At 47.2% G+C, this 7500-nt stretch overlaps 19 non-coding genes and 7 pseudogenes across 19 annotated transcripts in view; all 26 read right to left on the reverse strand.

Annotated features, from left to right (window-relative positions):
• LOC146278909 (5S ribosomal RNA) overlaps nt 1-94 on the reverse strand; it is a 119-nt gene extending 25 nt beyond the window's left edge. Inside the window, exon 1 of the ribosomal RNA XR_014762976.1 lies at nt 1-94. This exon is cut by the window's left edge and continues 25 nt beyond it. This is a non-coding gene — a ribosomal RNA (5S ribosomal RNA).
• Nucleotides 95-274: 180 nt separating this feature from the next.
• LOC146278910 (5S ribosomal RNA) lies at nt 275-393 on the reverse strand. The gene has a single exon (XR_014762977.1). It is a non-coding gene; the product is annotated as a 5S ribosomal RNA (ribosomal RNA).
• A 174-nt stretch (nt 394-567) lies between these two features.
• LOC146278911 (5S ribosomal RNA) lies at nt 568-686 on the reverse strand. The gene has a single exon (XR_014762978.1). It is a non-coding gene; the product is annotated as a 5S ribosomal RNA (ribosomal RNA).
• A 174-nt stretch (nt 687-860) lies between these two features.
• On the reverse strand, nt 861-979 carry LOC146278912 (5S ribosomal RNA). The gene has a single exon (XR_014765950.1). It is a non-coding gene; the product is annotated as a 5S ribosomal RNA (ribosomal RNA).
• Nucleotides 980-1149: 170 nt separating this feature from the next.
• Nucleotides 1150-1268, reverse strand: LOC146278913 (5S ribosomal RNA). The gene has a single exon (XR_014762979.1). It is a non-coding gene; the product is annotated as a 5S ribosomal RNA (ribosomal RNA).
• A 182-nt stretch (nt 1269-1450) lies between these two features.
• LOC146278914 (5S ribosomal RNA) lies at nt 1451-1569 on the reverse strand. The gene has a single exon (XR_014762981.1). It is a non-coding gene; the product is annotated as a 5S ribosomal RNA (ribosomal RNA).
• Nucleotides 1570-1745: 176 nt separating this feature from the next.
• Nucleotides 1746-1864, reverse strand: LOC146278915 (5S ribosomal RNA; annotated as a pseudogene).
• Nucleotides 1865-2044: 180 nt separating this feature from the next.
• Nucleotides 2045-2153, reverse strand: LOC146278916 (5S ribosomal RNA; annotated as a pseudogene).
• A 188-nt stretch (nt 2154-2341) lies between these two features.
• Nucleotides 2342-2460, reverse strand: LOC146278917 (5S ribosomal RNA). The gene has a single exon (XR_014762982.1). It is a non-coding gene; the product is annotated as a 5S ribosomal RNA (ribosomal RNA).
• Nucleotides 2461-2636: 176 nt separating this feature from the next.
• Nucleotides 2637-2755, reverse strand: LOC146278918 (5S ribosomal RNA). The gene has a single exon (XR_014764742.1). It is a non-coding gene; the product is annotated as a 5S ribosomal RNA (ribosomal RNA).
• A 178-nt stretch (nt 2756-2933) lies between these two features.
• On the reverse strand, nt 2934-3052 carry LOC146278919 (5S ribosomal RNA). Its single transcript, XR_014762983.1, has one exon. It is a non-coding gene; the product is annotated as a 5S ribosomal RNA (ribosomal RNA).
• Nucleotides 3053-3222: 170 nt separating this feature from the next.
• Nucleotides 3223-3341, reverse strand: LOC146278920 (5S ribosomal RNA). Its single transcript, XR_014762984.1, has one exon. It is a non-coding gene; the product is annotated as a 5S ribosomal RNA (ribosomal RNA).
• A 182-nt stretch (nt 3342-3523) lies between these two features.
• Nucleotides 3524-3642, reverse strand: LOC146278921 (5S ribosomal RNA). Its single transcript, XR_014762985.1, has one exon. It is a non-coding gene; the product is annotated as a 5S ribosomal RNA (ribosomal RNA).
• Nucleotides 3643-3818: 176 nt separating this feature from the next.
• Nucleotides 3819-3937, reverse strand: LOC146278922 (5S ribosomal RNA; annotated as a pseudogene).
• A 174-nt stretch (nt 3938-4111) lies between these two features.
• LOC146278923 (5S ribosomal RNA) lies at nt 4112-4220 on the reverse strand (annotated as a pseudogene).
• A 180-nt stretch (nt 4221-4400) lies between these two features.
• LOC146278924 (5S ribosomal RNA) lies at nt 4401-4519 on the reverse strand. Its single transcript, XR_014765634.1, has one exon. It is a non-coding gene; the product is annotated as a 5S ribosomal RNA (ribosomal RNA).
• Nucleotides 4520-4695: 176 nt separating this feature from the next.
• On the reverse strand, nt 4696-4814 carry LOC146278925 (5S ribosomal RNA). Its single transcript, XR_014764762.1, has one exon. It is a non-coding gene; the product is annotated as a 5S ribosomal RNA (ribosomal RNA).
• A 170-nt stretch (nt 4815-4984) lies between these two features.
• On the reverse strand, nt 4985-5103 carry LOC146278926 (5S ribosomal RNA). Its single transcript, XR_014762986.1, has one exon. It is a non-coding gene; the product is annotated as a 5S ribosomal RNA (ribosomal RNA).
• A 230-nt stretch (nt 5104-5333) lies between these two features.
• On the reverse strand, nt 5334-5452 carry LOC146278927 (5S ribosomal RNA). Its single transcript, XR_014762987.1, has one exon. It is a non-coding gene; the product is annotated as a 5S ribosomal RNA (ribosomal RNA).
• Nucleotides 5453-5626: 174 nt separating this feature from the next.
• LOC146278928 (5S ribosomal RNA) lies at nt 5627-5745 on the reverse strand. Its single transcript, XR_014762988.1, has one exon. It is a non-coding gene; the product is annotated as a 5S ribosomal RNA (ribosomal RNA).
• A 176-nt stretch (nt 5746-5921) lies between these two features.
• Nucleotides 5922-6040, reverse strand: LOC146278929 (5S ribosomal RNA; annotated as a pseudogene).
• A 174-nt stretch (nt 6041-6214) lies between these two features.
• Nucleotides 6215-6333, reverse strand: LOC146278930 (5S ribosomal RNA). The gene has a single exon (XR_014763080.1). It is a non-coding gene; the product is annotated as a 5S ribosomal RNA (ribosomal RNA).
• Nucleotides 6334-6523: 190 nt separating this feature from the next.
• On the reverse strand, nt 6524-6642 carry LOC146278931 (5S ribosomal RNA; annotated as a pseudogene).
• A 172-nt stretch (nt 6643-6814) lies between these two features.
• LOC146278932 (5S ribosomal RNA) lies at nt 6815-6923 on the reverse strand (annotated as a pseudogene).
• Nucleotides 6924-7105: 182 nt separating this feature from the next.
• LOC146278933 (5S ribosomal RNA) lies at nt 7106-7224 on the reverse strand. Its single transcript, XR_014762989.1, has one exon. It is a non-coding gene; the product is annotated as a 5S ribosomal RNA (ribosomal RNA).
• Nucleotides 7225-7406: 182 nt separating this feature from the next.
• Nucleotides 7407-7500, reverse strand: part of LOC146278934 (5S ribosomal RNA) — a 119-nt gene continuing 25 nt past the window's right edge. Inside the window, exon 1 of the ribosomal RNA XR_014766049.1 lies at nt 7407-7500. This exon is cut by the window's right edge and continues 25 nt beyond it. This is a non-coding gene — a ribosomal RNA (5S ribosomal RNA).

Genomic DNA, 7500 nt, shown 5'->3' on the forward strand with positions numbered 1-7500 from the left:
GCGGTCTCCCATCCAAGTACTAACCAGGCCCGACCCTGCTTAGCTTCCGAGATCAGACGAGATCGGGCGTTGCCAGGCTGGTATGGCCGTACGAAATAAGTTGACAACCATAGGCTACTTATCCATATACAGATTTGGCAATTGACAATGCAAGGTGGTCTCTCTCACTCTCTCTCTCTCTCTCGTGTCAAAATGAAAACAGCTTCCAGCCCCTTTCATGAAGGACTACTTGTGCATATTGCAAGATTTCAGTTTCTAAGTGAATGAGCAAAAGAGCATACAGCACCTGGTATTCCCAGGCGGTCTCCCATCCAAGTACTAACCAGGCCCGACCCTGCTTAGCTTCCGAGATCAGACGAGATCGGGCGTTGCCAGGCTGGTATGGCCGTACGAAATAAGTTGACAACCATAGGCTACTTATCCATATACAGATTTGGCAATTGACAATGCAAGGTGGTCTCTCTCTCTCTCTCTCTCGTGTCAAAATGAAAACAGCTTCCAGCCCCTTTCATGAAGGACTACTTGTGCATATTGCAAGATTTCAGTTTCTAAGTGAATGAGCAAAAGAGCATACAGCACCTGGTATTCCCAGGCGGTCTCCCATCCAAGTACTAACCAGGCCCGACCCTGCTTAGCTTCCGAGATCAGACGAGATCGGGCGTTGCCAGGCTGGTATGGCCGTACGAAATAAGTTGACAACCATAGGCTACTTATCCATATACAGATTTAGCAATTGACAATGCAAGGTAGTCTCTCTCTCTCTCTCTCTCGTGTCAAAATGAAAACAGCTTCCAGCCCCTTTCATGAAGGACTACTTGTGCATATTGCAAGATTTCAGTTTCTAAGTGAATGAGCAAAAGAGCATACAGCACCTGGTATTCCCAGGCGGTCTCCCATCCAAGTACTAACCAGGCCCGACCCTGCTTAGTTTCCGAGATCAGACGAGATCGGGCGTTGCCAGGCTGGTATGGCCGTACGAAATAAGTTGACAACCATAGGCTACTTATCCATATACAGATTTAGCAATTGACAATGCAAGGTGGTCTCTCTCTCTCTCTCGTGTCAAAATGAAAACAGCTTCCAGCCCCTTTCATGAAGGACTACTTGTGCATATTCCAAGATTTCAGTTTCTAAGTGAATGAGCAAAAGAGCATACAGCACCTGGTATTCCCAGGCGGTCTCCCATCCAAGTACTAACCAGGCCCGACCCTGCTTAGCTTCCGAGATCAGACGAGATCGGGCGTTGCCAGGCTGGTATGGCCGTACGAAATAAGTTGACAACCATAGGCTACTTATCCATATACAGATTTAGCAATTGACAATGCAAGGTGGTCTCTCTCTCTCTCTCTCTCTCTCTCTCGTGTCAAAATGAAAACAGCTTCCAGCCCCTTTCATGAAGGACTACTTGTGCATATTGCAAGATTTCAGTTTCTAAGTGAATGAGCAAAAGAGCATACAGCACCTGGTATTCCCAGGCGGTCTCCCATCCAAGTACTAACCAGGCCCGACCCTGCTTAGCTTCCGAGATCAGACGAGATCGGGCGTTGCCAGGCTGGTATGGCCGTACGAAATAAGTTGACAACCATAGGCTACTTATCCATATACAGATTTGGCAATTGACAATGCAAGGTGGTCTCTCTCTCTCTCTCTCTCTCGTGTCAAAATGAAAACAGCTTCCAGCCCCTTTCAAGAAGGACTACTTGTGCATATTGCAAGATGTCAGTTTCTAAGTGAATGAGCAAAAGAGCATACTGCACCTGGTATTCCCAGGCGGTCTCCCATCCAAGTACTAACCAGCCCCGACCCTGCTTAGCTTCCGAGATCAGACGAGATCGGGCGTTGCCAGGCTGGTATGGCCGTACAAAATAAGTTGACAACCATAGGCTACTTATCCATATACAGATTTGGCAATTGACAATGCAAGGTGGTCTCTCTCTCTCTCTCTCTCTCTCTCGTGTCAAAATGAAAACAGCTTCCAGCCCCTTTCATGAAGGACTACTTGTGCATATTGCAAGATGTCAATTTCTAAGTGAATGAGCAAAAGAGCATACAGCACCTGGTATTCCCAGGCGGTCTCCCATCCAAGTACTAACCAGGCCCGACCCTGCTTAGCTTCCGAGATCAGGCGTTGCCAGGCTGGTATGGCCGTACGAAATAAGTTGACAACCATAGGCTACTTATCCATATACAGATTTAGCAATTGACAATGCAAGGTGGTCTCTCTCTCTCTCTCTCTCTCTCTCTCTCTCTCGTGTCAAAATGAAAACAGCTTCCAGCCCCTTTCATGAAGGACTACTTGTGCATATTGCAAGATTTCAGTTTCTAAGTGAATGAGCAAAAGAGCATACAGCACCTGGTATTCCCAGGCGGTCTCCCATCCAAGTACTAACCAGGCCCGACCCTGCTTAGCTTCCGAGATCAGACGAGATCGGGCGTTGCCAGGCTGGTATGGCCGTACGAAATAAGTTGACAACCATAGGCTACTTATCCATATACAGATTTAGCAATTGACAATGCAAGGTGGTCTCTCTCTCTCTCTCTCTCTCGTGTCAAAATGAAAACAGCTTCCAGCCCCTTTCATGAAGGACTACTTGTGCATATTGCAAGATTTCAGTTTCTAAGTGAATGAGCAAAAGAGCATACAGCACCTGGTATTCCCTGGCGGTCTCCCATCCAAGTACTAACCAGGCCCGACCCTGCTTAGCTTCCGAGATCAGACGAGATCGGGCGTTGCCAGGCTGGTATGGCCGTACGAAATAAGTTGACAACCATAGGCTACTTATCCATATACAGATTTAGCAATTGACAATGCAAGGTAGTCTCTCTCTCTCTCTCTCTCTCTCGTGTCAAAATGAAAACAGCTTCCAGCCCCTTTCATGAAGGACTACTTGTGCATATTGCAAGATTTCAGTTTCTAAGTGAATGAGCAAAAGAGCATACAGCACCTGGTATTCCCAGGCGGTCTCCCATCCAAGTACTAACCAGGCCCGACCCTGCTTAGCTTCCGAGATCAGACGAGATCGGGCGTTGCCAGGCTGGTATGGCCGTACGAAATAAGTTGACAACCATAGGCTACTTATCCATATACAGATTTAGCAATTGACAATGCAAGGTGGTCTCTCTCTCTCTCTCGTGTCAAAATGAAAACAGCTTCCAGCCCCTTTCATGAAGGACTACTTGTGCATATTGCAAGATTTCAGTTTCTAAGTGAATGAGCAAAAGAGCATACAGCACCTGGTATTCCCAGGCGGTCTCCCATCCAAGTACTAACCAGGCCCGACCCTGCTTAGCTTCCGAGATCAGACGAGATCGGGCGTTGCCAGGCTGGTATGGCCGTACGAAATAAGTTGACAACCATAGGCTACTTATCCATATACAGATTTAGCAATTGACAATGCAAGGTGGTCTCTCTCTCTCTCTCTCTCTCTCTCTCGTGTCAAAATGAAAACAGCTTCCAGCCCCTTTCATGAAGGACTACTTGTGCATATTGCAAGATTTCAGTTTCTAAGTGAATGAGCAAAAGAGCATACAGCACCTGGTATTCCCAGGCGGTCTCCCATCCAAGTACTAACCAGGCCCGACCCTGCTTAGCTTCCGAGATCAGACGAGATCGGGCGTTGCCAGGCTGGTATGGCCGTACGAAATAAGTTGACAACCATAGGCTACTTATCCATATACAGATTTGGCAATTGACAATGCAAGGTGGTCTCTCTCTCTCTCTCTCTCTCGTGTCAAAATGAAAACAGCTTCCAGCCCCTTTCAAGAAGGACTACTTGTGCATATTGCAAGATGTCAGTTTCTAAGTGAATGAGCAAAAGAGCATACTGCACCTGGTATTCCCAGGCGGTCTCCCATCCAAGTACTAACCAGCCCCGACCCTGCTTAGCTTCCGAGATCAGACGAGATCGGGCGTTGCCAGGCTGGTATGGCCGTACAAAATAAGTTGACAACCATAGGCTACTTATCCATATACAGATTTGGCAATTGACAATGCAAGGTGGTCTCTCTCTCTCTCTCTCTCGTGTCAAAATGAAAACAGCTTCCAGCCCCTTTCATGAAGGACTACTTGTGCATATTGCAAGATGTCAATTTCTAAGTGAATGAGCAAAAGAGCATACAGCACCTGGTATTCCCAGGCGGTCTCCCATCCAAGTACTAACCAGGCCCGACCCTGCTTAGCTTCCGAGATCAGGCGTTGCCAGGCTGGTATGGCCGTACGAAATAAGTTGACAACCATAGGCTACTTATCCATATACAGATTTAGCAATTGACAATGCAAGGTGGTCTCTCTCTCTCTCTCTCTCTCTCTCGTGTCAAAATGAAAACAGCTTCCAGCCCCTTTCATGAAGGACTACTTGTGCATATTGCAAGATTTCAGTTTCTAAGTGAATGAGCAAAAGAGCATACAGCACCTGGTATACCCAGGCGGTCTCCCATCCAAGTACTAACCAGGCCCGACCCTGCTTAGCTTCCGAGATCAGACGAGATCGGGCGTTGCCAGGCTGGTATGGCCGTACGAAATAAGTTGACAACCATAGGCTACTTATCCATATACAGATTTAGCAATTGACAATGCAAGGTAGTCTCTCTCTCTCTCTCTCTCTCGTGTCAAAATGAAAACAGCTTCCAGCCCCTTTCATGAAGGACTACTTGTGCATATTGCAAGATTTCAGTTTCTAAGTGAATGAGCAAAAGAGCATACAGCACCTGGTATTCCCAGGCGGTCTCCCATCCAAGTACTAACCAGGCCCGACCCTGCTTAGCTTCCGAGATCAGACGAGATCGGGCATTGCCAGGCTGGTATGGCCGTACGAAATAAGTTGACAACCATAGGCTACTTATCCATATACAGATTTAGCAATTGACAATGCAAGGTGGTCTCTCTCTCTCTCTCGTGTCAAAATGAAAACAGCTTCCAGCCCCTTTCATGAAGGACTACTTGTGCATATTGCAAGATTTCAGTTTCTAAGTGAATGAGCAAAAGAGCATACAGCACCTGGTATTCCCAGGCGGTCTCCCATCCAAGTACTAACCAGGCCCGACCCTGCTTAGCTTCCGAGATCAGACGAGATCGGGCGTTGCCAGGCTGGTATGGCCGTACGAAATAAGTTGACAACCATAGGCTACTTATCCATATACAGATTTGGCAATTGACAATGCAAGGTGGTCTCTCTCTCTCTCTCTCTCTCTCTCTCTCTCTCTCTCTCTCTCTCTCTCTCTCTCTCTCTCTCTCTCTCTCTCTCGTGTCAAAATGAAAACAGCTTCCAGCCCCTTTCATGAAGGACTACTTGTGCATATTGCAAGATTTCAGTTTCTAAGTGAATGAGCAAAAGAGCATACAGCACCTGGTATTCCCAGGCGGTCTCCCATCCAAGTACTAACCAGGCCCGACCCTGCTTAGCTTCCGAGATCAGACGAGATCGGGCGTTGCCAGGCTGGTATGGCCGTACGAAATAAGTTGACAACCATAGGCTACTTATCCATATACAGATTTGGCAATTGACAATGCAAGGTGGTCTCTCTCTCTCTCTCTCTCGTGTCAAAATGAAAACAGCTTCCAGCCCCTTTCATGAAGGACTACTTGTGCATATTGCAAGATTTCAGTTTCTAAGTGAATGAGCAAAAGAGCATACAGCACCTGGTATTCCCAGGCGGTCTCCCATCCAAGTACTAACCAGGCCCGACCCTGCTTAGCTTCCGAGATCAGACGAGATCGGGCGTTGCCAGGCTGGTATGGCCGTACGAAATAAGTTGACAACCATAGGCTACTTATCCATATACAGATTTAGCAATTGACAATGCAAGGTGGTCTCTCTCTCTCTCTCTCTCTCGTGTCAAAATGAAAACAGCTTCCAGCCCCTTTCATGAAGGACTACTTGTGCATATTGCAAGATTTCAGTTTCTAAGTGAATGAGCAAAAGAGCATACAGCACCTGGTATTCCCAGGCGGTCTCCCATCCAAGTACTAACCAGGCCCGACCCTGCTTAGCTTGCGAGATCAGACGAGATTGGGCGTTGCCAGGCTGGTATGGCCGTATGAAATAAGTTGACAACCATAGGCTACTTATCCATATACAGATTTAGCAATTGACAATGCAAGGTAGTCTCTCTCTCTCTCTCTCTCGTGTCAAAATGAAAACAGCTTCCAGCCCCTTTCATGAAGGACTACTTGTGCATATTGCAAGATTTCAGTTTCTAAGTGAATGAGCAAAAGAGCATACAGCACCTGGTATTCCCAGGCGGTCTCCCATCCAAGTACTAACCAGGCCCAACCCTGCTTAGCTTCCGAGATCAGACGAGATCGGGCGTTGCCAGGCTGGTATGGCCGTACGAAATAAGTTGACAACCATAGGCTACTTATCCATATACAGATTTAGCAATTGACAATGCAAGGTGGTCTCTCTCTCTCTCTCTCTCTCTCTCTCTCTCTCTCGTGTCAAAATGAAAACAGCTTCCAGCCCCTTTCATGAAGGACTACTTGTGCATATTGCAAGATGTCAGTTTCTAAGTGAATGAGCAAGAGAGCATACAGCACCTGGTATTCCCAGGCGGTCTCCCATCCAAGTACTAACCAGGCCCGACCCTGCTTAGCTTCCGAGATCAGACGAGATCGGGAGTTGCCAGGCTCGTATGGCCGTACGAAATAAGTTGACAACCATAGGCTACTTATCCATATACAGATTTAGCAATTGACAATGCAAGGTGGTCTCTCTCTCTCTCTCTCGTGTCAAAATGAAAACAGCTTCCAGCCCCTTTCATGAAGGACTACTTGTGCATATTGCAAGATTTCAGTTTCTAAGTGAATGAGCAAAAGAGCATACAGCACCTGGTATTCCCAGGCGGTCTCCCATCCAAGTACTAACCAGGCCCGACCCTGCTTAGCTTCCGAGATCAGGCGTTGCCAGGCTGGTATGGCCGTACGAAATAAGTTGACAACCATAGGCTACTTATCCATATACAGATTTAGCAATTGACAATGCAAGGTGGTCTCTCTCTCTCTCTCTCTCTCTCTCTCGTGTCAAAATGAAAACAGCTTCCAGCCCCTTTCATGAAGGACTACTTGTGCATATTGCAAGATTTCAGTTTCTAAGTGAATGAGCAAAAGAGCATACAGCACCTGGTATTCCCAGGCGGTCTCCCATCCAAGTACTAACCAGGCCCGACCCTGCTTAGCTTCCGAGATCAGACGAGATCGGGCGTTGCCAGGCTGGTATGGCCGTACGAAATAAGTTGACAACCATAGGCTACTTATCCATATACAGATTTGGCAATTGACAATGCAAGGTGGTCTCTCTCTCTCTCTCTCTCTCTCTCTCGTGTCAAAATGAAAACAGCTTCCAGCCCCTTTCATGAAGGACTACTTGTGCATATTGCAAGATTTCAGTTTCTAAGTGAATGAGCAAAAGAGCATACAGCACCTGGTAATCCCAGGCGGTCTCCCATCCAAGTACTAACCAGGCCCGACCCTGCTTAGCTTCCGAGATCAGACGAGATCGGGCG

Source organism: Hypomesus nipponensis, chromosome 7, assembly GCF_054491055.1.
Source record: "Hypomesus nipponensis isolate SF chromosome 7, ASM5449105v1, whole genome shotgun sequence".
In the NCBI taxonomy this organism is placed as follows: domain Eukaryota; kingdom Metazoa; phylum Chordata; class Actinopteri; order Osmeriformes; family Osmeridae; genus Hypomesus; species Hypomesus nipponensis.